We start from the raw sequence: 22,805 nt of genomic DNA on the forward strand, positions 1-22,805 counted from the left end.
GCCTGCCCTAATGAAGCACTTTCCAATACACAGACATCAATTATGCACATTATTAGTTGGAAAGCAAAAGATTTTGGCCTCATTGGCTGACGATAGTTTTATTTATGGGACTGTAGCAGACTTATGAAAGCAATTTATTTCATGCTTCTTCCCACTTGTCTTTCAACATACTCTAGGCAAAGAGTACAATGGTTTGTTGAAGTATTTGTTTTGGTAGGGTAGGAAATGTTTATGGACTGCAGCTTCTCTAAACATGGAGCTTCAATGGGGAGGAAATGGATATCAGTCTCCTTCATTGAAGAAAAGAATGACTCTGAGCTGTTTTGCCTTTCTGTTGTAAAATTAATAGTTATCCATTCAGTTTCCTCACTTCCCTATCAGTCCCTTAGACTTCCAATGGGAAAAAAAGAATTAAAATCCTGCAGCAAACCGGTGAGTTTACCATCCTTTCAAAAATCCTACCTAATACAGTTTGCTTGTGAGATACTTAAAAGTACTTAAAAGTTTCACCTGGTTGCCTACATTCATTTTTTGGCTTAGAAGTGCAGTTGTAGGACCATATTCAACATAGATGGTAAAGCATATCCACATCCTTGGCGCTTCGTTCTCTGTCCTCAAGCCTTTTTTGTGAAGTTCAGCCATAGAAAGAAATCTTAACATGGACACCCTTTCTGACATCTGGTCTACTACCACTTCCTTTATGCCATCTTTCTAGCAACTACTGAGAATGGCAGTTTAAAATCAGCGACGGTATGGTCAAGCCCTTCTGATGCGTTACATAGAATCTTGTCCTCAGGCAAGGCTTAAAACTAACTTTTAAACCCCTTTCTATAAATCTAATCTCTTGAATACTCTTTTCCCTACCTTCTCCTTTGACAGGTGCCATTTTGTTTAGAAGTCTATGCATTAGAGTAGTCCTTTAGAGATGACCAGGTAATGTTATTTCTCGGGGAGTTTTGAACTGTTTGTCATAATGACATGCACAATGACAGCTTGATGTTTCAGCAACTGGTTTCTAATTGCTGGTTTGTGTGTATCTTTTTAAACATGCACAGTCTACAAAACGGATAGGTTTTTGTTAGGAATACCATGAAGTTATGTATTTTTGCACTGCTTCAGGAGTCAAAAAATGCTTTTTAGATGTATTACAACTCACTTATCTATGACTCTAAACTTTTATCTTTTATGATTTAGTATTATCCAAGAGTGAGGAATATATTTGAGGTTCAAAACACTGTAACTTGGTATTTAACCTTCAGAAATTTAAAATTTGATTTCTTTTGAAGGAGATATCTCAAAGAGAAAAAGTTTTAAAAAATAAGATTCTCTTAAAATGAACTGATTGCTTATGTAACAAGAAGTTGGTAGGTGTGATAATCAGATGATTTCTAACTGTAGTACTTTGCAAAACAAAGTCACTGGTGAATATTCAAAACTCTTGAAGCTGGAGCTCAATAATTAATAGGGTAAGTTGTGTGTAGACTGTCAGGTGGTTTAAAAGGTTATCTTTCAGATAAATTCTTCTTCATCCCCTTGTTCAACAGTTAGTGACAGGCTTTATGCAGATCCATTGCAAAACAGCGTTGGCTTACCAAATTAGTTTTACGATATTGCATAATACATAACTGAAACAACTAGATGTGTGAGAGATGTGAGAGAGTTGGAATATACACTGATATGGTAAGGAAAGTCGCCAAAACAAGTGCTGGAAGTTTATGTGCTCGAGTACATAGCTGGAATGGTGATTTATTGTTGTTGTTGTTGTTGCTGGTTTGGTTTTTTTTTTTTTTGTTGCTTGGCGCTTTGGACAATAGAGTAAAACACAACAGCTGAGAGCTTCTGATTCTTCAGTGGCTGCCAAGAGTTAACAGGACTGTATTTGGAAAAATCACTCTCTCCCTAATGAAGAAATAACAGTGCTTCATACCAAAAAAAGAGCATTGTTGCAACTACTATAACTGGTGGCAAACAAAGAATCAGTTATTTGCCTGAAGCATTATGGCACATCAGCAAGAACCAAGAGTGGGTGTCTTTGTGAGGCCGATACTCAAAGCCTCAATTAGTAAGGACTTTACCCACATTGACAATTACTGCTACTAATAACTGGTACTTTGAAAAGTACTTTGCATGTTAACTAATCCTTAGGGCTATTTTGTACAGCAGGCAGGTAACAAGTCAGGAGAATCTTGGTTCTGAAAGTGGTATGATTGTGCATCCTGTAAAGGTGCTCAGGGGTAAATACCAATGGTCTGATTTTCCTTTATGGTGAGGTTCAGCAGCTCTTGTTTCAATTACACGGATGTATATGCATTTATTGGGAAGATCGGGCTGAGCTCCTAACTTGGGATAACTTAGGACAAAATCAGAAGCAACTTGTGACATACTTTGCTTCAACCAGTTGTCTGAAATTATGCACACCACCAGTAGCAATGAATCCTGTTTTTCTTGTTCGGTGTTCTATTACCCAACATTTAGACTGTGGTACAGTTGTTAAAATAGGATAAAAATATTCCATTCACAAAATTCTTAAATCTACAGGAAAGACTTAACCTGAAGCATTCTTCTCAGCTACCAGTGTATCATTATTTTTTTCCTCTCCTGCTTTCTTGTTCCTACTGGTTTCTGCAAGTTGATATACATTATCTGTTTCAAGGGTGTGCAGCACATGAACATGAGCAGTTGGGCATGAAGGGACCTTTAACTCCAAATGAACCAGAATCATACAAAGCATGTAGTAGAACTTGGAGCTTCTCTTAACAGAGATTGGCAACTGTTGTGCTGGCACATTTCTTGTTTGTAAGAAGCAAACTTCTTCCTCAGTTCTGTTTTTGTTGGATACGCTTATTATAGTACAGTACTCGCAAGACAGGCTTATATTTGACTGGAAAAATGGTGACTTCAGGATTCTTTCTAACACTGTTTTGCAGATCTGGTGTTACTTTATCATGCTTGACATGTTGGGGTTTTTCTTCCCCCCCAAGCCTGGAAGTTTTGAGGCACTTCAACAGAAAATATAGTTACTTTCTAACCACTTAAACTGGTAATATTGGTACTGTTTCTGTTTTTATTATCATCAGCTCCCAAATCTTTGCATTGTTTAGAAATACATTGTTACATTCGGCCACCAGAGCCGTTGTATTGGTGAAATCCTGGCCAGTCCCAGTATCAGATGAATTTTCTGAGGATGTCGTTGTGAATTATCTCATTACCTTGCCTTTCCGTCTGTGTCACTTGCATTACCGTAGACGTTCCAGATTGATTTCACGTACTTTCCACAGGCACCAAAGTTAAGTTCCGATGGCGAAAGCAGCCCAAGTGTTTTACCTGCCGAGCAGGGGCGGTGGAAGCTTCCCCGCGGTCTCCGGCCCCGCTCCGCAGTCTCCATCGGAGCTGGGCTACTTCTGCGGGGGGAAGCCCAGCGGTTCGCGTTGGTAGAACAACGCGAATAATTTCTGGCAAAAAGGCGGTATCCGCGCGTTCGCGGGGCTGGCCCCGGCACAAGCATTTGCCCTTACTCACGCGGGGGAAGGGCGTTATTTTCCGACCGCTGCCTGCGGGCGAAAGGGAGGCCGCGAGGAGCGCCCGCACGGCGCGGGCACCGAATGGGCACGGCGCGGCTTCTTCATCTCTTCCTTAGCGAGGGAACTTCCGCACTGCTGCGTGCCCGGAAGGCCACCTTATTCCCGGCTACCTTGGCGATACCGGCCTTCTTAATTGTTTTTAACGACAGCGATAGGTCCTGCTCTCACCGGTGGCGCGGAGGCCTCCTCGGGCTGCGGGCGTCTCTACTCGTCCTGCCGGCGTCTGAGGCCGCCCTCCCGTCAGGTGAGGAGCCCGCTGCAGCCCCGCGAGGAGCCCCTGGGGGCTGGGGCACTCCCCGCCGCGGACAGGCCGCCCGGGCGGGAGTTTGTCCGCGGTCCCTCACCCGCCGGGGGAGGCTCCGGGAAGGGGGGGGGAACACAGTGCCTCAGAGCGCTCCCACCGACGGGCTGGCTAGGACGCAGAACTGGCTGCCGCCTCGGCCTATCGCAGCCGCAGGAAGCTGGCGGGCTCCGCCAATCGGAAGCTCGGCTCCCCCTTCGCGGCCTTGTGATTGGCCGAGGCGTCAGGCGGCCATGGGGTGGGGCCTGGAGGGCGGGCCGGACGCTCGGGAACCAACGGGAAGGAGGCGGGAGGGCGGTCCCGCGTGAGTGCTGCACGCCTGCCCCAGTGAGCGTCGGTTCCTGGTGGAGCGGCGCGTGCCAATGGGGAGGTGGGGGGGGCGGGAGGGACGAGCCGGACCGTCGAGTTACCGGAGGGGAGAGGCGGCGTCGGGATAAAGCCGGCGGGGGATGCTGGCGGCGCGAGTCGCTCCCTGGCTCCCACCAGAGTCGCTCTGAAGGGGACTGTAGCCGCGTTGAGGCGGCAGCGCCCGGGGCTGTGGCGAGAGGCAGCGCTTCCACCTGCGGGATAGGTGAGGCGGCGGCGTAGCTGGGACCTGGTCGTGGCTGAGGTGGGGGCCGCCCGCTCCAACAGAAACGGAGCGCGCAGAGGGCGGGGCGGGGGGGGGGGGTGTTGTGCCGCGCGCGGTCCTCGCTACTGGCCCGGCCCCGGCTCGCGCCGCTTTGTTTACGGCGGGGAGGGCAGCGTGTCGCCCGGCGGCCCAGCCCGCCGCTGGGGGGGGGGGGACGCGGGGAAGGGTCGGCGCTGCTGGCGTGTGCTTGGCGCCTCCCGGCCGCCTCCCCACCGAGCCGGCGCTCCGGCCGTTCTACTCCAGGGAGACGGAGTCTCCCCCCCGGCCCCCTCCGCGGCCCGCGCCCTGTCTCCTCCCGCCCTCGCTCTTCCGCCCCTTCCTCTCCGGCCCCGCCCGTGCAGCGCGGCCGGCGGCGGGGTGCGTGCCCGGTCTTCCCCTGTCGGCGCGGTCGGCGGCCCCTCGAAGCCCCCCCCGGGGTAGGCACGGCGCTCGCACAGCCCCCGCGGGCCGAGCGGAAAGCGGCAGCCGCCGCCGGGCTCCCGCACCCGTCCGACTGGCTCCGGTCGTCCCCCGCGGCGGCGAGGCCGAGCAGCCGCCGGTCTGTTGCTCCCGGCGGCCGCCGAGGCAGCTAACCTCCGCGGGGGATGGCGGGGCCGGGCGTGCGCCAGGCCGCCCGGGAATGGCGGGACGGAGCTGGGAGGGTGGCACGGAGCCGGGCTTTGTTCCCGGCCCCGCCCCGTCGTCGCCGCCGGGGGGTGCCCGGGGGCTGCGCGGGCGCGGCGGAGCTCCGGTGGAGAAACGCGCGTCCCGGCTTCGAGTGGAAAGGGCGGCGCGGGCGGGCAGCGCCGGTGCTGTCTGCCTCTCCCGCCCGCCGCGCAGCTGGCCACGCTCGCTCGTTTTTAAATCGGACTTAATTTAAAATCCCGAGCGTCAAAGTAAGATAGCGCGCGTGTGCACCCTTTGCTTAGGCGTTGCGCTTCGCTAAAGAATCACTTTAAGGTGCTGTTAGGACCAAACTCGGTCCGAACAGCAACTTAAAGATGTGTTTTTACAGTCTCACCTAGATGTTCCCAGTGTGGCTGTAAGTATTGTAGGGGCTTAATTAGTTTCCCCCTCTCCATTTTTGTATATACTACCAGTATTTTGGTTATGTGATTTTTGTTGGCTGTAGACACTCAGCTGCTCAGTAAACAATTCAATTTGTGTTTTAACCAGAAATCACTGGTCTGGCAATCGGGATAGCTCCAGGTAAAACACCCTAAGGAATCTGAGGCAAAATGTTAAAAAAAACCAAACACACACATCTCCCACCCCACAAAAAAAAATAAAAAAAACCAAACCACCACAAACCAAACAGAAAAACCCCCCAGAATATTTTGGTGGTCACTTACACTGAATGAGCTGCAAAAAGTTTGCTAATACAGTTTTAAGAAATAGTAAGACAGTCTGGAGATGAAGTAGCAAGGGTGTAACTTGGATTTCCTTTAGAATTACAAATCTGAAATGGACCTTAAGAAAGACATATGCTAAAGCAGACATCAAGTTCTTCTGTACTCTTATATGCATTGCGTATCTCTCAAGCTCAGACTTCATGTAACGAGAAAGGCTTTGATGGTAAGCCTCCTTCATGTAAACACAGACCAGAAAGAGAAAGGTGTTTATGAGATATTGAGTCAGTAGGTGAAGAAGCACTCACATGGGCAGGAACAAGCAATGTGGAGAATATAGAGTACTGTGATGAAGGTGATTTGCTGATTGTGGGTTGAGCAAAGAGTGAAATTAACTGTAGTTACTTAAGTATTTTCCTCAGTAGGCTGTTTCAGTCGCTTTGCTTTTGTGTTACTGTCATGCTAAGGATATGCCCTGAATACTTCAGCATCTCTGTGGAAGATTGTTGAGCAAGCACTGGGAAACTACACACCGATTCTTATCTTGTGTCGCTATCACAGGAAGGAAACAAACCCCTTGGTAAAAATGTGTTGCAGGTTTAGTAAGTCAAGTATTTAAAGATGAGCACGATGTTCTCTCTCACAAAAGCTTCCTTTATCTGTGGTTTGTAGAAGCTCTTAGTTAGTGGTACTTAATGGTAGTTGTTGTCAGTAGACAACTGACTTCCCTGGGCAAATTGCTGCTGTGAATTGCTGTTCCTTATTTATATTCCAAAATGGATTTGGTTGAAGCCTGTGCTGACTTCTCTCTGGAAGTGGTTTCCTTGGAGCAGAGCAGTGGTATGTTGCTTTGGGATGCTGCAGAGAACTGCTGCTGAACTTCATTTCAAAAGAAAAGTTGTTTAATTCTTCTGTGGGGTTACTTAAGGTAAAGCTGAAATATTCAACGAATTCTGTTTCTGTTTGGCTGGCCTAGGCGAACCAAAGCACAGTGATAGCTGGCTCTCATGTAATAGCATAGTACCTCTGAAGAGCGAAGTTGGAGGTTCGTAGGTCTGTAAGGCAAAAAGTGGAACTATTCTGTGTTTCATGTTACTGTATTAACACTTTCCAGTGTCATCTTGCTAGGCCTCAACAGCTCAAGAGTGGTCCTCACGTGGTTTTTTTTTCCCACTGTGTCTGTCTTTTTAATTTTGGAGGGTAACATTAATTGCTATGCTGAAACTTTTTGCTAATACAATTGAGAACATGCTATCTGTATTTACTTTTTCTAAGAACTTAAGAAGATTATAATTATCCCCCTTCCCAGTGGCTGTGCATCAAGGAAAACAACTTGGAAAACAGCATGTTCCACATCAGGAGTTGCTTATTTTGTGTCTTATTTTTTTTATTGCAGGGAGTTTTATCTTGGACATCATGTCTAGCGATGGCTACTTCATTATTGTGCAAAGGACTAAATGACAGTATTTTTTTTGGTGGTATTGTTCAAGTTCCTTAAGAGGCATGAAGGCAAACTTTATGCTTCAGTGGACTTGCATAATGCAGAACGTGGGTATATAATATACTCCCTCTGGCTTTAGAGAGCCATGAACTTTTAGCAGTTTTTGGTCCATATTTAAGCCATAGCTTAACAGCAACCATAGGTGTTGTGCAGATAATAACGTGAGCAGAAGGTGCTATATGCACACAGGGGTTATGTGAGTTACTGTGAGAAAAATGAGGATAATAGTTCAGGGTTTGTGACCCTGCAACTGTAGTTATTGGCCTGCATTGCCTTACTGGTAGGAAATGCAATGTAGCTTATCCATCAGCGGGAGGGCAGCTCCTACCTAGCTGTGGTTTACTGCTTTGTACTGCTTCTGCACGCTCACACCCAAACAACTTTGAACCTTTATGACTTTTGTATCTGTAATAATCCTCCCAGCAATGACTATGCGCTGGAGAAGAAGTGTTGCAATATTAGAAGGTTTTGGATTCAGTGTTACTCTTGTCTGGTCTCACTCCAAATCCCGGTGAACTTCAGCTAGGGTTGCTTCTGCCTGTTTTTATTGATTAAAATAGCAGTTGTTCTTTCTAGTATTTAGCTCACTTATCATCTGTGTTTGACAGTTAATTCTCTAAGTATCTATGTACTGCCATATAGCTCTGTCTCTTCTAAGACTTGTGTTGTCTTTCCTTCCCTCCCCTCCCCCAAATCTATTATAATCCCTAATTCCCTCTGACATGAACACCTCCCAGGAAGAAAGACAGAATACAGGCTCAGATAGCAAGTGTCCAATACTGTCACTGGAAGATATCAGGAAGGAATAAATCCCTTCAAGCTAGTTGAACAACAGTGTCTGCTCTTGACGTGACTTCAGTTTTGAGGGATTTTTGTATTTATCCCTAGTTTTTTGTAGTGATTTACATTTGCATGCAAAAATGGAAGAGGAACAAATATTTAAAAAAAACCAAAACCAAACCCCAAAAAACTTCTAAAGTTGAGTTTGAGGTTCTCTGAAATGTCTAAATATTTGGTCTGCTACAATGGCCTAATGCCCAGAAACTCTTACTGTAAGCTTTGGGGTTTTAATGGTTTGTTCTTTACATGGGCATTCTTCCCCTTGTCAATGTGAGCAACATTAATTGTTTTTTTGCAATTAGTGACAATAGACAAAGCTGACATGCATGGAGTTTACACAGATCTCTGTGCAGGAGTACCTTTCTTAGACCATTTCAGCTGCTGCTTTGGCAGGTGATCTGTACAAGTATAAGTGAACTGTATTTTTTCAGAGCTGGGGCTGGGTTAGTCTAAAATAGCTGTGTTTTCAGCAGTGTGTAACAGGGGGCTTGGTACTATTGACATGCACGCTTTAGTGGTGCTGCTGGTCACTTTGGAGTTAGCGTGGTGACCTATTTTCTTCTTTCACCCCTCTTTCCAGAAAATGGGAGAAGACTCCTGGCTTGGACCTTTTTCTCTCTGTTCTTTGATTTTTAACTGAAGTTACATCTAGCTGTTAGAAGACTGCATCACAATTAAGTAATTGATACTTGGGAGTATTTGTAATTTTCAGGTTGTATGTTAATAGCAGTTTATGTCAGTTGCCAACATTATTTTTCCAGCTTAAATAGCAATTCTTCCTTTGTAATGATTACTTCACTTATCTTCAGTGTATTTCTAGAGAGTAATGGTATAATTTTGCTAAACCAGATAAGCCAGACTTTCTTCTGTTTGGGTGAGATGTTTCCTGTTCACCTAATTGTTCTAAAAGCCCATCATTGCCTTCTTTCATATATGCATTGGCCAGAGTTGTATACCAGAGAAGGTTCTGGTGGGACATTATAGAGGTCTTTGAAAGCTCTGGCAGAAATATCTTGCCAGTAAACCTTAGGATCCTGTTTTCTTTCCTCAGTCCTCTCAAGGTTTCTCTGCTTTGTCTTCATAAGCTGCAACTTCTAACAAAAAATATTACTACTGAAGTACGTTATGTTAAATGGGAAGAGAAGCTATAGGTTAAACACAGCATTGATAAGTATCGCTGTTGCCAACAGTCCTTGGGCCTACCATGGTTTAGGTCGTGGTAGGACTGATGTTAGTCATACTTGTGCAGAAAGTATTCAAGGAGCTCAAAGATACCCCTAGCAATGTGTGAATAAGCAAGGGAGAAGAGTGGAAAGAAACAAGAGGTACCATTTTTAGAGGCAACAATGTGCTGAAAAGATCCTTGTGAGAATATGGGTAAGATCTGCTCTGCAATATTCAACCCCCCTTGTTTAGCCTTTCACAGAAGACTTACTGTTGTTGATCTTTCACCACTTGTTTTTTGTAGTAGTCTCAAAGACAACAATTGTGGGTTTTGCCAGCCCTATCCCGTTAAGTTTGTTTGTTTGGAGTAACTGAATGTAATGTTGGCTGTGTTTATAAAATAAGAACTGGGGAGAGTGGTGAAAACTACAAATACAGATAGTTTGTTGTACTTGGTCCAAAAGATAAGGCTATGGTAATTCAATGTGGGAGACTGTTAAAACAGAATAAAAGAAGGGTAATTAATATAAAAAAAAGTGAAGGAATATCTATACCGTAAGGCTTGAGAATATTATGATAAAACCAGGTCTTGTGTATTCATATTTGAAGTTGATATTGCAAAGATTGACTTTATTTCTCCAGTGATGTTGCCCAGTTTTGCAAAATGAAGAAGCATCTTTTGTAAATGCCATGCCCAAAAGGGGACTTGGAGTTAACAGTAGACCTTAACAAAGACTGATTCTCTCTGTAGAGAAGCTAGCATGAAAGATAGGTTGAAGTGTTTCTAGGCATTTTTATCTGTCTTGCATGAGAATAGTCCTTATCAACACCACTTCTGTTCTTGTGCTAAATCAGAAAGCTGCTAGGGTTGTCTCTGTGGCAGCTGAATGTTTTGACATTGACAGAGTTTTCATGATCTTAAATTGAACTAATCTAATCTGCCAGTAATGATGATCAGGTTAAGAAAGATTGCTGTAAGCAAAAATAGTAAGATTTCTACCTCTCTAGACATCATCCAAGAAAAATGTCATCCAAAAAGCTGAAGAATTACTGTCTTGTGCGCTGTGACTACTGACTGGCCTGTTTATTCCCTGGGGTAGGGTGATGACCAGGTCCCATGATGGGTGGTGCTGCTGCAGGGACTCAGGGAGTCACTTGGGGATACCCCACCTCAGCTTGTAAAGAGAAAGGACTTGGGAATGAGTACTCTTGGTCTCGGGAAGACTAGCAGTAAGGGTAGGTCATCCTGACACCTTCAGTCACATACAGCAAATCTGTTTGTTTCTCAATTTACTATAGACACAGAGATCTTGGAGATGCTGTCTCATTCCCTCTGTTCCTTCAGTTTAGACCTCACCTCTCCCTCCCCATTTGAACCTAAAATTTTTGCAATAAAACTAGGAGTTTCTTCAGATGTGGAGTTGATATGTATGTTTGTGTGTGTATATATATTTTTATATGTACCTACCTGCAGAATTAATAGGTGAATGACTATAGCTGGTACTGGTGAGAAGTGGTGGATAGCAAGTGTGGGAACAGAAAGCTTGGTAAATACAAGCACAAAATGAATACAACAAGCTTTTTGCAGAGGAATCTGAGTCTTTACCATTCTACACATTTCTTCAACACTTTTGTGTACTTTTGGACCTTTGCTATAATAGGGAAAAAATGAATCTGATTTAAAAACATTGAAGAACACTTCTCTTACTGCACATCATGTTCAACCTTTGATACTATAGTCTGTTATTCAAAATCTGTAAACAAGCCATCAGGTAGGCACAGATTATACTTGTATTTTTGTGGCAGCGAGGGTAAATTGTGTGTAACTGATTTGAGCCAATTTGAAGCCCAGCCTTGTAGCTCCTGGGAGGATATATAAAGATGGTACCGCATAATGTGTTCCATGTTATGGTGTAGTGCAAGTTGTTTTTCTCTTGACTTGCATTTTTAAATTAAGAATAAACAGTTCTGTTTTCAAGTATTTCCTAGTTCCTATAATTTTATAGTAGCGTTTATTGCATGCCCCCTTAAAATCATATCTAGTATATAAAACTCTCGCATATAACTATATAGTTGAAAGGCAGAAAATCTTTCAGTGACACTAGTTAGTGATGCAGGTGTTTTAAGTTTAAGAACTGGCATATGTTAGTGATACAAACCCTCAAAAGATGTTTTGAATTTAGCAGGTGGCTATTTGAAAACTGGTATGTATTTGTTACAAGAAGAGTAGGATGCATAGGAAAGAGAGTATCAGTGGGGCTTTTGTAATGTTTTGTGCCTAGAAACAAGAAGAATATTTCAACTAATTCTCTGTTTATCTTACTGTCATTCTGGAGAATGCAGGCTGGCCTCATTTGAGCTTCTGTTAAAGTGAAACAGCAACTTCACCTCTCAGCCTGTGTGAATACAGACTGTAAGAACTCTTCAGGTTAAACATTGTTTAAGGAAAAAAAAATGCATAGAGATGGTCTGCAAGTACGATGAAGTCCTCATTCTGATTGTTGTATTTCAAAAGCAGTTAACACTGCTGCCTTTTACATAACATTTGAACTAGATTTCCAGAGGCCAGAGAATATTGCACTAGATTGGGATATATAAATATAAGCATGTTTTTTCTGCAACTGCTTGAGCAGATAAGAAATCTGCTAACTGTTATACTTCAATGTTGCCTGATCAGCATATTTGAAGAACTAGCATTTTTCTGTTCAAAACCGAAGTTTAACCTCTCTTGAAGTTGCTTTGGGGGGATGGAGCAGGGAAATTGGCCTCCTACTTTGTTCAAGGGAGTAAAGTGGTTTTTGTGTGTGGTTTTTTTTTTGGTTTTAAGTTGAAATCCATATAGACTTTCGTACTGAGCATGCATAAAGTTCATGTTGGTTCCTCCTAATAGTGAATAATAAATAGCTAAAGAAAAACAAATTGCCACATTTTTCTTTCTCTTTGTACAGGCACAATAAAAAAACTGCTCAGTGATTTAATAGATTTTGGCACTTCTTAAGAAAGAGAATGTATTCTTAGCTTTAACAGTCTTTTAAGGGACGAAAAGTAGTACATAAGCTGTTGACTTTTCATTCGGAAGTTCCAAGTGCTTGAACCCTGTTAGATGTTGATCTCCAAAAGCTTATTGGATCGAAAAGAGCTGTTGGTTTTGGTTTGAGATACTTTCAAACGTAGGAAATTGCCAAAAGCAGTTTGAAGGTGCAATATAAGCTCCTGTTCTTTGTATTTAATTATTTAGTTTCATGCTTATAGGTTGATTTTTAGTTTAGTCTGTGCTTGCAATTTATTTTGTAAAAAGGAAGAAAAGGATTTTAGTTTTTAGAGCCATTGGGCATTTTTTTGCATTATCCCTGTTGTTGCTATAGTGGTGGTGGTGCAGAGGTCAGAATTTGAGGCTTCTTGCCTACACTGCACTCGTGAAAGGTCTCACTTTTCCTATTGCTGAAACTTTGTTAATACAGATATATTGAATGATGGTGTTTAGATCAATGGCTGCAAGAGATTTAGTAGGAGCCACTGCAAATGCTGTAGATGTACGGTTTTGTTTTATTGTGGGCAGCAGCGCATCTGAGGAAGAAGGTGGTTGTTGCTGTTGGTTATGGTCTGCCATTTCCCCTCCCTGGTGCATCTGAAATAAGAAGGAACAAGTGATGATAAATGTCTAGGTGATATAAAATAAAGCAAACTGGAGTCTTATTCATTACTTCCCTTCGAGATGTGTGTAATGTTTAAAAATTTGTGCTGGCACAGACGGTGGTTTTAGCTGTTTTCCTGGTGGAAGCAACATACATGTGAAGTAGTCTTAATATATGGATTACTTATAGTCTCTGATGCTAACAGAAGAAGAGCTACAATTTTCTTGGTTCTCCACAGATCACTTGCGAATTGGATGCTCTCTTATTTTGCAGTTTCTTGAAAAGTAGCACAGAAATACTTTCTCTTGGATAGCTAGTCCCAGCTTATAGTTTGTATAATAGAAAATAACTAAGGTCACTTTTTTGGGGCCCAAAATAAAATCATTGGTTCTGTACTACAGCTGAGGAAACACTCTTCTAAATCAATAATCAGAAAATAGCAAGGGTAAAGGTGAGAGAGAGCACCAGCACCAAAGGAAGGTGTAACTGAGCAAGTCTTGCATCACTGTGGTTTCTGAAAGCAGTGGGTTCCTTGGGCTGTGGCACTAGTAAAGGCAATTTTTATGAAGAGGCTAATCTGAGAGACTTGAAAGGTCTTATGTGTAGATGGGAATATCCGCTATGCTCTGATAAAAAACAGCGTTTGAGTTTTGGCATATTTCTGATACTCTGAAATGAAATTGCAAAAGATAAAAAGTTATAATCAAAATTTAAAGAACAGGCAGTCTTTTTGGCACTGGCCCAACGGACATGATTTGTGGTTCATGTACTTTCTCAGTCCTGTCCTTAGTTAGCAGGAAAAGGGAGAATGCAAATACACATTTTTAAATTTGAGTTATCATGGTCAAGTTATTACACATTTGGCATCAAGCCCTCCTCTGAAGTTTATCTTGCAAATCCTTCTCAACTGCAAACGGGGATTGTATGGGAGTCTTTTCAGTTGAAGTTCATCAGTTTGTAAGTGGAGAGCTATTTATAATTCTTATGAAGAGAAAGTGTTGAACCAGTATAACAAAGGTAGTTCTCAGGTGCAGATGTTTGGCTATATTCCAAAGTTTTGGCATGACTGAGATATGCATCTTTTTCTTTTCCCATGATTCCTCTTAGGTGATCTTGATCCTGCCTCGTGAGCATTACCTCATTTCCCCATCAGTTGCATAGAAGCTGAGCCTATCTCAATGTCTTGCCTATGATCTATGCATCTTCCAGTTGCTATATCTGTGTTTAATGAATTTCTTCCCTCTCCTCCCCCCATACATCTCCAAGCCCCCCAAAGACTTGCTTTTTTGCATTGGGGAACCCTGCTTGTCTCCTGTTTATGGCTTTTGTGCTTGCCCACAGTTAATTGATCGTTAGTCACCCAGCCTCACTGGTGGTGTGGATTGTGGAGTGAAAAAAGGGCTGTGTTTCAGTAAGGAGGTGGTTGGTGAACTGGGAAAGTACTGTATGACCACCGTGTTCTTGACAGCATTTAGTAACATGCAATCATATAACCATTTTTAGTTTGTGGTGTTGAATATTGTTGTTCTATATTTGTTAAATTAATATACCTAAAATTTTTGTCAGGAGCGAAAGAACCAAATTGTTGTTAAAAATCTTCAGGTAAGACAAAGAGTGCTAAGCTTCAGTAAAGAAAGGGGGCAGATCTGGATATTGGCAATCTGGAAAGCTTCACTCCCCCTTTTCATTATTATAAAATGCAGTCTTATGGTGTAGTTAGCTTAGAAACGACTTCTATAATATTCATGTGCTCTCAAACTTTTTTTTTTTTATTTCTGGTACACCTGCTTATATCTCTTTGGGAGGAAAGCAAGCAGTAAGCTAGGTACAGTCTAGTTGTGCAGACTATTGCTGAAGATAAGGTTGGGAGAAGGGCAGAACTGGGCAGCCCCTGAAAATCTCTCAGCCTGCTGGTAGCATCCCCTAGTGCTGTAGTGGAAAAATTGCCTAATTGGCCTGTAACAGGAAAGTCTGATATGTGGTCAGTATGTTGTATAATAAATCTGGGTTATTGTTATCACGTTTGGGTGGGTTTTTTTCCTTTCACCCCTTGCATGAAGGGTGGTGTAAGTTGTGAGTGAGCCTTGGGCTAAAGCCTGGCTTTACCTTGCCCTGTGGCCTGACACACTTCTCCATTGTATGTGCTCTTACTGCATCTGCCATCCCCTTGGGGAGGGGACGAGGGGGACAGTGACAGAGGACCAGAGTTCATAAGGGATAGTGTGTTACGTTAGGAGTGCTTGTGACAGCAAGTTACTCAGCCAAGCTCTAGAAATGCCAAAAGTACAGGCCAGCCACATGTTTGAGTGACCATTCTGTAAGTGTTTGCCCCTAAACTGGTTTATTACTAAGTCTTTGTTGTCATTTTTAAAATGATGTCTTGAAAACTAATATAATTAATCTTTCCCTTTTTTCTGCCTCTGTAAAGCAAACATGTATTGAAGCCTGCATAGAGTTTATAGCATGGAAAACTACTTCTAGCAGTTGGTTAAAACTATTAGTATTTCTTTCTTTCTTCTGAAGTATCATCCCATTAAGTCTTTTGGGCCAGTAATTATAAAAAAGGTCCTAATTTAGTGTGGTGTACATAACTTCTTAAATGCAAGTACTAAGACTTTGATTTCCTGCAGCATTAGTTTTAATCCCCTTCCTTGAAGTTTTTGGAAGTGGTTTCCTGTACCACCTCTCCTACACTTAGCAATGGCAAAAAGTGTGATGTATTGGAGCATCTACTTGCTGCTCAAAAGGTAAAGTTGAGCTCAGTCTTGCATAGCAGCCAACATTATTCACAGAATAGTTGCTATATAATACCTCAACTTGAAAATAACAGAGATGAAAATTCTCCTTTAAACACCTCCACCAAAAAAGTTCACCTATTAAGTTATGTATGCTGTTACATGGACAGGTTTGAGATTTGCTGGATTTTTAGCTGTGTTTTCCAATTTAGGATGTTAGACAAGTTCTGAATTTTTTTTAGGTATGAAAACTTAGAGGTAGCAGCAGTGTCCTTTGAATTATCTTTTTAAACCTTATGATAGCTAACCTCTTGTACTTTGAATTTTATTATGAGTTTTGTCATGTTCTGCTGCTTAGGTTTTTTTAATCTTTCATAGGGGTGAACCCCAAACACTGAACCTCTTCCTGCTGTGTGATACCTTTGACTTCAAATCTGATAAAGTATAGTTACATTATAACTTCAACTTGTAAGCTGCAGTTAGGCAATGAAACCTAATGAACTTCCCTCTAGCAATATGCTGTAGTTAATGTAAGCTTTATTTTCATCCATTGGAGACTTTTGACCTTACTGCTTGCTACCTTTACTACTACTTTTTTTTCTTCCTCTGTAGTCAGACTTAATCTGATCAGATTGATTCTCTAGGATACCTTAGGTTGTATTCAAATACAATTCCAGTTGTACTTGAAATTCTGGACAGCAGCTGCAATTTGAAGTTTGTTATTGCTCAGTATGTACCACTAAAAAACTTGAACATCTCAAATGAGTTTTCCTGTGCCTCCAACCCTCTGGGCTCTTTCCAAACACTCTGTCAGCTGAACTGAAGCATCAGTATATTGTCCTAAAGCTTGGGCAGTCAAGTTAGTTTTCACCTTAACTTTATTTTCTCCATTAAGCAGCTGGGCTGTTGGGTAGTGTGTTGGTGTGGGGATTAGTGAGAAGTACAGACTGGGTCTGTATGTGCTTGCTCTGGACACAGTGAGAAGGGAAGCCTCTAAACAGAGTATGTTATGCATATGTGAATATATGTTTTGCTTGAGAAAGTGAGCTAAAATATCAGTATATGCCAAGGTGGATTTCTGTCTGGGTATTCTTTCAATTCAATGCCATGCCATATTACTCTCCATAGATTTCCTTAGTGCTGTTCACAGTGGGTGTAGTTGGGGAGGAGTTAAAAGGACAGCTGACCCACTTGCTTCCAAACTGGAGTGGATGTAAGGTTTTGCAGGAGTTGATTTTAAACTACTTCTTCTCTTTTCTAAGAAAGGGGAAAAAAGAAGAGAGAACAGCGAACAGTGCAGTTTATTCACGTAGACAGAGTGAAAGGCCATAATTTCTGCTGCGTAGAAAACAGTGTTTGCTTGCCCTAATTGTCTAAAGAGCAAAAAGTGATGTTGATTTGATGCACTGTACTGTCACATGCACAAACTACAGAAAGCAATTGACATTATTTAGAGTTGCAGTTTAGCAGTAAAATTCAGAGTTAGAAGTTTATCTGTCTTTTTTAAACTCTTCCCTTTATAACTGGTCAAATCTTTAAGAAACTTGACTTGCTTTTTCAAGGAATTATGTAGTATGTTCCCAATTTATATATAAACATCAGCTTCCTTCCTATTTGCAAAAGCTTACCTAATTTTCCTGATTGTCTTGAAGTCCCACTTTTAAACTTTCTTTTAGATCTTTAAATCTTCAGGATGTAGCTTTTTACCTTTAGATTGCACTTATTATGTGGGTCTCTCTTGTATTTTTGGAAACACTAATTAAGAAGTAGAACAAACCGTACATAAAAGAATTGATGATGATTGAATGGTTCACACATCCCTAAAGGAAACTAGTACATTCGTGTTGCATCAGAGCACTGATAAAGTCATATTGGGTGTACAGGTGGTCTTACATACCTGCAATTTTTCAGGCTAAGACTTTAGGGGGGGGAAAAAAAATTCCACCCCATACAAACTAAATGATCAGGAGCAGTGGATTGCCCCTGCATGTTGAGACTTGAGTTGTTAAAAGCAGGTAAAAGTGCTTGATCTGCCTCCAGGGTAAAATTAAAAATACTAAAGTGCTTTTGCTGTAGTTTGGTGGTGTAAAAGAGCAAAACCAAACTCTGCCGCTTAGGCAAGTTTTGACAAGTATGCGAAGTTGCATACAAACTTCAGTTGGGAAGGAATCTCCAGAAATTCTTAAGGCTTTTGTTAGGGAGACCCAGCTGAAGTATTGTTTGTTTCTTTTTCTGACCACATCCTCGTGCTAACCAAGCAAGGGAAAAAATATCAACAAAAATCAGAAAAGAAATAAAATCACTAATATGAAAAATTTGATTCAGAATGACTTGCATTTGAGAGTGATTGTAGATATGATTAATAAAGTATGTTTGTAATTAAAGTACAACTAAAACTACATAAAGAATGGATGTACACAAAATATGCTGTGTGGGAAGCTAGATTTTATTTTGGTGTCAATTTTAATTTTTCTCTTTTTTTCATGGGGAAAAATCATTAAGAATCACTAGCTTTTGAGCAGAGCAGCAATTCTGAAGACACATGTAACAGATTTTTATCATTTATGACTTCTCAATGAAAAAAAATAAAATCAGAGTTCTAAAGCTTTTGGAAAATGTTGACATCTCCATTGAGTAAGTGCCTAAGATTTCACTATGGTTTTTCTCATTTTCTTTTCAGTGTTCTATACTTCATTTGTCGTGTTTGGAGACTTTTCTTCAATATTTGGCTACATACCAGCCAACTTGTAGCTGTTTACATCTTTGTCTACTCTCACATCTCTAAGCATACGTTGGACTCGGGCGAGGGAAATGTCTTGATGGATCCATCTTAAGTGTGATATGCTAGCAGCTTTCGTCGGTGCTTAACAATGGCTTCTAAGTGGTAAGACCTTTTTCACAAGTATGTCATAAATAAATTTTCATGCATCTAATCTTCCCCCCCCCCTTTTTGCTTAGGTCTTTGTTAGTTATGTTTTACTGTTAATACACTTTGAACTACTACTTGACATATCACTTATCTGAATAGAAGGATGTCTGCACTGTGTTAAATCACATAAGAACATTTGATTTAACACAGTATAGTAACTGATTGTGGCCAAAAGTGAATGTCTAAGGAAGAGGTTAAGAACAGGGCAAGCAGCCTCCCGTTTTCCAGTTATCTGCTGCTCAGGGACTTCCTAAGCCACATGTAGTTCCTGTATATTATAGTATATATAGTAGTCCTCAAATTGTACATTTAGTAATTACATAATTTCTGTATATTAAGTAATTCTCTCAAGTTTTCTTTCACAAACTTCTGTGCTCAATGCAAATTAGTTTTCTTGGTGCTGATAGTCCTCCCTTACAATGTGTGGCCAGGTGTCTTAGCTCTGTCCTCTTGTGGATGAAGCCAGGAAATGCAGGTAATTAGTAAAGGCAGTCACAATTCCTTATATAGACGCTTTTTACTGCTTGCTTTTCATGTAAGGATTTTATCAGTAGTAGATTCATATTGCTGTCAAGCACAAGACAGTTCTTTTGGATAAAGCATTTCTGAGCTGAAATGGATATACGGATAGATCTAACTAATCCAGTATCTAAACTGTCCTTCAAAAAGAATGCAACGTAGTCAAATACTCTAGTCAAGTAGTAAAACTGGTAGGCTACTTACTTTTGGCCTTTGAGAACAGAGACTATATTGGCATGACTGGAGGAAAATATTGAAGTGCAGTTGTTTCTATGGTATTTGCCATGGACTTTCGTATTCAAGGCATTCTATAATAATTATATGTTCTATAATATTACTTCATAGAATGTAATAGGATATTATATGTTCTATTATTAACTAATTATCAATAATTAGAATATTACATATTCTATAATATTTTTAGTGTAGGTCTCACTTTTCTTTATTGTCTTATGTATTCTTTACAGGAGAAGTATACAATAAAATAGAATTTGAATGTATCATAATTTTCTTCCAGTGTATCATATCCCTGTTGTTTGCCTCTGTCACTGGCTTTCATTTTTAGTTACAGAACTTGCTTCACTGTCTCTTGTTAGAATTTTATACCATAATTATTTTTTGTTTGGTCTGTGTATTTTTTTTCTCTCAAAAGATGATAAATTTCTTGCTTTAGAAGTTTAACTTGAACATGTATATCTTTGTTGCTCAAGGATGGCAAATACATTTTTCAATATTAGAGTAGGAACCCCAGATCAATCTTTTAAATGAAACAGAAAAATGGAGGCAGTGGGTTTGAGGACATTGACATAATTTTTTACTGTAAGTTGTTCTCTTGCGGGTGCTTACCACGCTTTGGACAACTCTAGTTTTACCTCACTTTAAAAAGTTTTAATGATTATGTATTTTTCTACATTTCTATATGTTTATATAGAAAACATGCTCCAGTGACAAACACAAAAGTGTTCAAGGTTGAATTCTGTAGGTTTTCCTCATTGGAAAAAAGGCTGTTCAGTGCTGATCTAGTTTTTGGAATACTTCTCAGTAATTATTGTACATTCTATACTTACTGCTAGATGTTTAAAAAACAATCAGGTAGTAGGTTTTAAAAAATATCCTTTGCATTGGTTCCTTAGCTTTTGTATCTGTTGTCTGTCTTCAGCATTAAAAATCTATTGTGTTGTGTGTGGGAAATTAAACACAGATTTCCCCCCCCCCCCCCACTTCAGCAAAAGGTAAAGACAAGTCATCTGTCAGGGTGTATTTTCCTGTCAGAGAATACAGAGACTTATCTCAAGTGCTTTCCTCTAAAAATATGTGTGAGAAGGAAAAATAATACATAGCTGGAAAAATGTGCCAGCTGCCTTAGTCTGTGTTACTAATTTATTCCCTGGAATTAGTTCCCTGATCAGCAGACCTGGTTGCTCAGGGCTGTATCCAGTCAGGTCTTGAAAAGCTCTCATGGTGCAGACTACATGACCTCTCTGAAAAATTGTCTGGAACATCAGTTATGTTGACAAGCCTATTTCTGTCTGTAAATGCAATTGCTAAACAGTATTCAGAACAATTAATATACCTGTTCATATATTACAAGTGTTTTTGCAGGGGTAGCATTAAAGTTTGGTTAAGTATTTTTTCCCAGCATAATTAAAAAAATAAAGGAAAATAAAATAAAAGGTTTGGTTGGGTGTTTTTTTTTCCCTTCTCCTTAAGTAATAATTTAGGATTAAAGCAGTACTTGCTACTCACTACCCTGCTCAGCAGTTTCATTAGCTGTGTGTATATGAATTATAAGATGGATATTGGGGAAATAAATGGAAACATTTAAGTTCTTTTTTTATGAGAAAGTTTCTATTAAGGTGTGTTTTGTATTTTGTATAGCTCAGTGGGCTTCACCAACTTTTAATACGGTTTTTTGTGTGTTTCTTTTTCCCCCTCCTGCTTCATTTGAACATTAGTTCTCACTGTGCTGCCTGACCAGAGGTATGCCTCTGCTGAAGAGCTTTGTAGACTGTGCTTGCTTGCAGTGACAAATGACTTGCAGAATGCCTCATGCTTGATGCCTCATGTTGTTCAAATAATGTGGAACACCTGAGACACATCTGCCAGAAAACAGAAGATGAAAATGCTAATAGGGATGTAGAAGAGCTGCTTAATCTGTGGAGTAGGAAAGCTCTCTGTGTGTGTCAGACTAAGGGGGGGAAAAACTGATGAACCTGTCTAGTAGGATTCTCTTCCCCAGGATTCTGGGGATGTTTTGTGCTGCTCGTATCTAGAAGGTTGTGTTTGTTTGTGGGTGTTGTGGGGTTGTTTGGTTGGGGTTTTTTGGTATGGGTTGTGGTTGTTTTTTTTTTTTTTAATAACATCCAACTTTCATAAAATTCCTGTTTTCAACGTCTTGTAAAACTTTTTGAACTTATTTTCTGTCATGGAGAACAGCTATGTATCTTTATCATGAATTACAATTTTTAGTTTGATTAAGATTTCTTTATGACTATATGTTCATTTTAATGTAATCTACTTGTATATTGAACATAATATACAAGGCACCATCAGTGGTGTTCTTTAACACCTAAAATGCAATACATTTGGCCTTTAAAGGGCCTTGACCTGTTGTGGATTTTTTTTAGAAATCTGCTTATGCATTTTCAAGAAGATGGTGGAGAAAGAAACTCTTACCTGCTAACTAATTTTGATCTTAGTTAACTTTGCATTATTACAGCTCTGAAATTTATTTATACACAGCTATCTGTATGCATATGTATCTCAAAATCTCATTTTTAACACTGTTTTTAGACAACTATTTTACTATTGGTTGTGAGATGCTGCTGTTCTCCATGTGCAGCCAGCAACTATTTGCTTGAAAAGAATTCACTTGGAGAGCTGTTAATTTAAAAGAAACTGCAGCACCTTTATCAAGGTGTAGAGTAACTGCATAAGTTACACTATAGAATCTGTATTACACTTTAAATCTCTGATATATAATGGAATGGAAACCAGAAGTCTTTAGGGAACTGGAAAATGCTTAGTCCTTGGCTAATAGCTGATGAAAACGCTGTATGTCTTTATACAAAATAAGCACTACTTCAAAGACAGGGAGACAATGATAGACGTTTTTTCAGAGGTTTGGGTAAAGCACAAGTGATGTAGCTACTTCTGATACCTCCTAGATAGTTGCAGAGCTTTCCTGTGGAAACTCTCTGCAAGTTCCTGTCCCTTGTGCTTTTGTCCAGCACGGCTTAACGCGTCCTGCCTCGCTTGGCCCGGGGCACGCTGCACCTGCACTGCACCACTGATCGCAAAGTTCTCACTTCTGCTGTCCTCCTTGGCTCCTCAGTAAGTATCTCTGGCTCAGAAATAGCTTATGAAGTGCAGCAAGACTCATTTCTGATTCGGACAATACAGTAACGACAACAAAAAGTCCCCAATCCTTTGATTTGAGGAGTATCTTAGAGGATATAAGGATTTGGGCTGAAATGTACAGCAGAGTCAAAGAAGGAGTAACAAGGTAGTGTGAAGAAAGGGACTCTCTTTGTGGTCTGCTTAACTAATATGCTTAATTTTAACTGTGTTTCATTGGCTCTTCTGTGTGAATGATGAAGGATAATTGTAGTGTGGACAAAATGAGTCTTGACACCTCTGTA

The 22,805-nt window shown here is 41.0% G+C and overlaps 1 protein-coding gene across 2 annotated transcripts in view; it reads left to right on the top strand.

Moving 5' to 3' along the window:
* Positions 1 to 4,247: 4,247 nt before the first annotated feature.
* FRYL (FRY like transcription coactivator) overlaps positions 4,248 to 22,805 on the top strand; it is a 173,987-nt gene continuing 155,429 nt past the window's right edge. For both annotated transcript variants that reach the window (XM_075752198.1, XM_075752199.1), the window contains exons 1-2: positions 4,248 to 4,453; positions 18,397 to 18,600. The gene's annotated coding sequence lies outside the window, so the exon portion shown is untranslated. The remainder of the gene's footprint in view (positions 4,454 to 18,396; positions 18,601 to 22,805) is intronic.

Source organism: Balearica regulorum, chromosome 4 (assembly GCF_011004875.1).
Source record: "Balearica regulorum gibbericeps isolate bBalReg1 chromosome 4, bBalReg1.pri, whole genome shotgun sequence".
Taxonomy (NCBI): Eukaryota; Metazoa; Chordata; class Aves; order Gruiformes; family Gruidae; genus Balearica; species Balearica regulorum.